A 7,582-nucleotide genomic window follows, 5' to 3' on the forward strand; every position below is an offset into this window, starting at 1 on the left:
CCTCTCTTCCTTCCTTCCCTCTTTCCTTCCTTCCTTCCTTCCTTCCTTCCTTCCCTCTGTCTTTCCTTCGTGGTACAAATTATTCCAATTTTGCCACTGGGAGCTCTTTCAGTGGGCTTTTTGATTATTTCCTAAATTTTTGTCACTGAAAGATGCTATAGCATTATCTTGTGTATTTCCCACCCCAGTCCTAGTATCAGTCACTTCTCCAGGGAGCCTTCTTAATTCCTAATGGTATTAGTCAGGGTTTTCCAAAGAAATAGAACCAAGGAGACAGAAAAAATATATACACACACACACACATGTATATACGTATGTGTACAAAAAATCATTGTAGACTTATGATATATACAATACATATAATTAAATACATACATATAATTACATAGATCATAAATCTATAATAAATAAATAAATGTTTTATTATTTAATGTATATAATCACATGAGCCTTAAAATAAATCTTTTTTGTATATACATGTGTGACTTTTGTATGCACATATGTATATATATATATATACAAAAAGAAACTAATTTTTATTTTTTTAATGTTTGTTTATTTTTTGAGAGAGAGAGACAATGTGCATGTGGGGGAGGGGCACAGAGAGAGGGAGACACAGAATCCGAAGCAAGTTCCAGGCTCTGAGCTGTCAGCACAGAGCCTGACGTGGGGCTTGAACCCAGGAGCAGTGAGATCATGACCTGAGCTGAAGTTGGACGCCCAACTGCATGAGCCACCCAGATGCCCCAAAGCTTGCTAAAATTTCAATTGAGATTATGTTGAATCTATATAGCAAAATGGGAAGAAATGACATCTTAATAATATCAAATCTTCTAATCCATGAATATGCAATATATATCCATATATTTACACTTTTGACTTCTTTCATCAATATCAATATTTTATGATTTTGCACACATAGATCCTCTTCACATTTTATCAGATGGATGCCCAAGTAAATTTAATATTTTGATACTATTATAAATGATACTTTAAAAATTTTCAACATTCAGTTCTTTACTACTGGTCTATAAAAAAGCAAATGATTTTTAGGTAGTGATCTTGTGTACCACAACTTTGCTATACTGACTTGTTTATTTGAGGAGGTTTTTAGATTTTCTACGTAGACTATCATCTCATCTGAGAATAAAGAGCTTTATTTATTCACTTCTAATCTGTATCACTTATATTGCTTTCTCTCATCTTATTGCACTAGTTAGAGCTTCCAGTACACTGTTGCATAAAAATGGAGAGAGAATACATGCTTATCTTATTCTTGACCTCAGAAGAAAAGGGTCCAGTATCTCACCAGTAAGTGTGATGACAGCTATAGGATTTCTTTTTTATTAAAAAATTTTTTTAATGTTTATTTATTTTTTTAGAGAGAAACAGAGAGGCAGAGAGAGACAGAGTGCAAGCTGGGGAGGGGCAGAGAGAGAGGAAGACACAGAATCCAAAGCAGGCTCCAGGCTCTGAGCTGTCAGCACAGAGCCTGATGCGGGGCTCGAACTCACCAACTGTGAGATCATTACTTGAGCAGAAGTCAGACACTTAGCTGACTGAGCCACCCAGACACCTCTATAGGATTTTTTTTAAATGTTCTTTTTTTAAAAAGTTTTTTAAAATGTTTATTTATTTTTGAGACAGAGCTTGAGTGGGGGAGGGATAGGGAGAGAAAGGGAGACACAGAATCTGAAGCAGGCTCCAGGCTCTGAACTGTCAGTACAGAACCCGACGTGGGGCTCTAACTCGTGAACTGCAAGATCATGACCTGAGATCATGACCTGAAGTCTGCCACTTAACTGACTGAGCCACCCAGGCTCTTCAACTTAATGTTCTTTTCTAAGATGAGGAACTTGTCCTCTATTCTTTGTTTGGTGAGAGTCTTTTCCTTTTTTTTTTTAAATCATGAATGGATGTTGGATTGCATTATATAATTTTTTCTGCTTTAACTAATACAATCATATGATTTTTCTCCTTCAAAATTTTGATATGGTGAATTACATTGAATGATTTTGAATGTTGAATCAGCTTTGCGTATCTGCAATAAATCCCATTCATTGTGGTGTATAACTCTTTATACATCGTAGGATTCAATTTGATGATATTTTGTTGAGCACTTTCGTATCCATGGTCATAAGAGATCATAGAGTTTCTCTATCTGGTTTTAGTATTAGAGTAATGCTGTCCTCATAGAATGAGTTAGAAAGTGTTCCTCCTGCTTCTATTTTTTATAATAGATTGTCAAGAATTGGTACCATTTCTTTTTTAATTGTTTGGTAGAATTAACCAATGCAAATATCCAGGACTTGTGCTTTTTAAAAAATTTTTTAAAAAGTTTACTTATTTTTGAGAGAGACAGAGACAGAGAGAGAGAAAGAGAGAATGAGTGGAGGAGGGGCAGAGAGAGAGGGAGACACAGAATCTGACACAGGCTCCAGGCTCTGAGCTGTCAGCACAGAGCCCAATGCAGGGCTGGAACCCATGAACTGTCAGATCATGACCTGAGCTGAAGACTGGAGCTTAACCAACTGAGCCACCCAAGCACCCCTAACTTGTGCTTTCTTTTTTGGAGGCTTATATATTATTCATTCAATTTCTTTAATAGATTCAAGGCTATACTGATTATAAATTTCTCCTTGTGTAAGCTTCAGCACTTTTCTGTATTTCTATTTTGGCCCATTTCATCTAAATTATCAAATTTATGGGGCACCTGGGTGACTCATTTGGTTAAGTGTCTTACTTCAGCTCAGGTCATGATCTCACAGTTCTTGAGTTCAAGCCCTGCATCAGGCTCTGTGCTAACAGCTCAGAGCCTGGAGTCTGCTTCTGATTCTGTGTCTCCCTCTCTCTCTCTGCCGCTCCCCTGCTTTTGCTCTGTCTCTACTATCTCAAAAATAAATAAACATATAAAATTTTTTTAATTATCAAATTTGTAAGTATACAGTTTGTTGGAGTTTTTCTTGATTATAATTTTGATGTCCAGGCATCAGAAAATTTTAATTTAAATCCATATAGTTTTTTAGTGTCCTTTTAAAAAGAATTTTTTTAAGTTTATTTATTTATTTTGAGAGAGACAGAGACAATGCTAGTGCGGAGGGGCAAAGAGAGAGGGAGACAGAGAATCCCAAGCAAGCTCTGTGCTGACAGTGCAGAACCTGACACTGGGCTTGAATGCATGAATCCTTGAGATCATGATCTGAGCCAAAACCAAGTGTCAGACATTTAACCAACTGAGCCACCCAGGCCCAGGAACCCCTTTATCCTCTTTTTGTGTATTGCTATATCCTAGATAAATTTCTTTGTCAATTATTTTACTTTCCATTATTCCACATGGGAATATTAGTATGTGTGGTGAGTGGGATTAGATTTTGGAAAGCAATCATCACATATCCGGTATTAAATAAATTCTGGGCAGGGAGTTATGTCAAAATGAAAGGCTGACATTGTTCCTTGCAGGAATGGTTACAAGTGAACACAGCAGGGTACTGATATAGTAGGATCCAGAAACATCTTTATAAATTAGCCAATCCATGAGAATTTCCCTTGTGCTGAGTTGGGGCTAGGGGCATGGGGAAAACAGGGACTGAAAACGGTGACTGGTGGTTGGGAAGCAGAAGTTAACAGACCATCCTTGCACTGTATCCTGAGTTTTCCCTTAACCATTCTTAGAAACCAGAGCAGGCCAGGGCACTGCTAGAGGGGATGCAAGATCACCTCATCGGAGCACAGAACTTGACTTCTTTGAGCCTCTGTTAAGAGGTCTAGGAGGTAAGGAATAGGGAGATTCCATTCTTGTTTTGTCTTCAGACTTCAAGAGGTCAGCATCTAAGATTTGTGCCTGAGTTTGTAGATCCTTAATTTGCTCAGATCTAGTGTTTTCAAGTTTTTCGTGTTGTGAAGATTATTGGAATTCACATCCGTGTACATATAACCTCCTGCATTTGTACTAGTTTCTTAAGATACATTTCTAGAAGGATACTTCCGGTTCAGCAGTATACACATATTAATTGCTATTGTCAGGCACGTTTCTGGGTCATGAAGGCAATTGCAAGTCAAATTTAATCTCTTATTCTCTTGTCGCTATTCTTTGGCTCTAACTGGACAGTACTATATTTCTCTGGGAATTATGGGTGGCTGCTGGGGCAGGTGGCAGAGAATCTTACAGACCAAGTCAAAGAGGCTAAGATGCTACTCCCAAATACAGGCAGTGCAAACACTTTACATTGATGGTAGACCAGATGCCTGCCACTCCACTTGACAAGCATTTACATGGAATCTAATCTGGCAAGGAATCCTGAACATCAGGATGCGAGACTGAGGTTTGATGAAGCAGTCTAGAGGATGGGAGTAAGTACTGGGGATTGGGAGTATTTTTCACATGATAAGGCATTTGGCTGATGAAAACACTCAGGACCCAAAGGTAATGAAGCAAGTCACTACTCCACCATGAATTATATTATAAATCTGCTTTATTGCATTGGAAGAGAGCAAGGAGAAGAACACATGACAGGGACACAAACCCTGTTTATCACAGAGCTGATCACTTATGCTTTCACAAGCACTGTGAGGGAAGGCCTCACTACTTGAGAGATGGGGAATTCATGGGCCCGTGGAAGCAAGAAGAAGTTGCTGTGTCCTGGAGTAGGACCCAGGCAGTGACCTTTGGATGGTGAGCAGTGGAAGCTCAGGTGGAGCAGGTATAGGCAGTGATGAGAAATGAAGGCACTCAGCAGTTTCTGCTCAGAGTCAGAGAGTAAGAAACCAGAGACGGGAGAGGAGAAGCAGCCTGAGAGAGGGCAATCCAGTTGCAGATGGGACAACGTGGGGCCAAGAGCTGATGGCAGGACTTAGTGCTTGTAGCTCTTCCTGCTGGAGGATGAGGTGGTGGTGTATTTGATGGTGGAACTGCTGCCCCCAGAGGAGCTGAAGCCACCCCCAATGCCTCTGCCGCTGCTGGAACTGAAGCCAGCTCCCAGGCTGTGGCCGCTGCCATAGGAGTAGCCGCTGCCTCCGCCCAGGCCTGCACCACTGCCCACACCGCTGGCACTGCCATAGCCGCCAGCGCTGCCATAGCCTCCGGAGACGGTGGACTGCACCACAGCTGTGAAGGGGAGGGAGACAAGGACACACAGGACACAGTGAGCTCATTCTGCCAGTCTGAGTCTCGTCAGAAGGGCTAAGGGCAAGGGAGAGGGGCAAGCCAAGTACTTACAGATGTTGACTTGTCCAACACCTTCCCCACTCAGCCTAGGAAGGGAGAAAACACAGGGACCGTGAGACCTCAGACAGCCACCACTGGACCAGAGTGGGAAGCCTCAATGTGAGGATAACCCATGAGCAAACTGCCTTTTAAGATTCTCTGAGAGTCATGATTGTGGCCATAACTAGAATGCCTTCAACTTGTGCTCATGGCCAGACATCATGGACATGTATTCAGAGGTTTGAGGAGCTTGTGTGAGTTACTCACCTGCACTCCTCGCCCTCCAGCAGCTTCCTGTAGGTGGCAATCTCCACGTCCAGGGCTAGCTTGACATTCATCAGCTCCTGGTACTCCTTCAGCAGCCGGGCCATGTCCTGCTTGGCCTTCTGCAGAGCATCCTCCAGATCAGCCAGCTTGTTCTTGGCATCCTTGAGGGCCATCTCCCCACGCTGTTCAGCATCAGCAATAGCGGACTGCAGGTTGGCACACTAGAGCAAGAAGATAGGCAGAAGGAACTCGTAATGTAGTTCTCCAGGAGAGTAGCCATACTTCTTTCTAGTGAGGAACAGTTCCAGAGCCCAGATACGATGGTAAGGGACTTCTACCACATTTTTTCCCAGTCTTTGTCTGTTCTGCACAATTTATCTAGTCTGGGAGCCACATGAGGACATATATGCCTTTTTTAAACCACCTTCTCTGAGGGCTGGGTGGGAGACCCTATACTGGACCAAATACCAGCATAGTTGAAAGAAATGGACCCACTCAGTTTGTTTTGAGTGCTGTCTCCAAAGCCAGACCAGAACCTTTTCTCATGATTCATGTGGATGCCCCCTAATTTATACAAAATTACCAACATCTTCACTTAAGGCTATGAGGTTCATTTCTGGCCATTGGGATCTTGTCCTCCTCACTCCTAAGGTCTTCTAACATGCTTGGGCAACACCGATCTTCATCCTGGGTCACTGCTCAACTTGTGTTTCAATTCGATGTTGAGCAGATTTAGAACAATCTTGCCCCCCCCCCCCACTTTGGACCTCCCCTTTTCTTTCCCCACTTGTTTCTTGTATTCCTAAACCAAGCATTCTCCTTAAGTAATCTCTTTCAAAAGTCCTGGGATGATCTTTCTACACTCTGACTAATTGGGATTGCTCTTGTCATGCGGTTGTGTCATTCTGTAGGGTTAGCACTCATCTGTCCTCATATGTGGGAACTCACTGAGGGTGGGAGCCACATGCACCCCTCTCTTTGCTCTTCCCCCAATTCCCAGCATTTCCCAAATGGTGGCTGATGGCTGCCTGGTGGTTGAGTGAGGAAGCGATGCTTGTCTTCTCCAGAAGCCCCCACCGTACCTGCTTCTTGACATGGTCGATCTCGGATCTCAGCCTCTGGATCATGCGGTTGATCTCAGCAATCTCCTGCTTGGTGTTGCGCAGATCATCCCCGTGTCTACCTGCGGTGACCTGCAGCTCTTCATACTGGAGTCCAGAGGGAGAGAAGGTGGTGCATGTGGGTTTTCACATGCTAATGGTGACCTGACTTCTCAATCTGGCATTTAACACACCCAGAGCTAGTGACTTCTCACCAAGGCATTTTAGAGAAAGTTGACGGGGCAAGGTCACTGAATACTGTACACTGATCACAGCCCCTCTTTTTCATGCAATGCTTGCTGCCTAGTTCAGTTGGAGGCCAGCAATGTTCTGTATTATGTTTCCAAGGGAGCCAACTCAGGGTGAAGACAAAAGCAAGGATCCCTATCTATGTAGCTAGCCTCCTGCAGCGGGGTTCTTTGACTTACTCAAAAAGCACATAAATTCTGTGAATGCCTGCTCTGTGAGTGCAGGGTTCACACCTGTGAGAAATCATCAGCTTCCTTGAGGTGATTTTCCCAGCGAAGGGGGTAGGCTTGCTGGTGTCTAGGAAGAGGACACAGGCAATCCTGGGCACCTGTCAACTCAAGGCTCACCTTGCTCTGGTACCAGGACTCAGCCTCAGCCCGGCTCTTCTGAGCGATCTCCTCATATTGGGCTTTGACTTCAGCGATGATGCTGTCCAGGTCCAGGTTACGGTTGTTGTCCATGGACAGGACCACGGAAGTGTCTGAGATGTGGGTTTGCATCTGAGCCAGTTCCTGCAGAGCATAAGATCATCAGATCATCTTTCCCTTGGCCTTACAGACGTACCCCACTCCAGGATCCTCCACCCTTGGCAGAGCCCCATCACAACAAAAAAAAGAGGAGTGGGGATGCTTACTGCTTCATACAAGGCTCTGGTGAAGTTGATCTCATCCATGAGAGCATCTACCTTGGCTTGCAATTCAACCTTATTCATGTAGGCAGCATCCACATCCTGGGGAACAAGCCAACACCTTGGAGTCAGCTG

Source organism: Panthera uncia, chromosome B4 (genome assembly GCF_023721935.1).
Source record: "Panthera uncia isolate 11264 chromosome B4, Puncia_PCG_1.0, whole genome shotgun sequence".
NCBI lineage: Eukaryota > Metazoa > Chordata > Mammalia > Carnivora > Felidae > Panthera > Panthera uncia.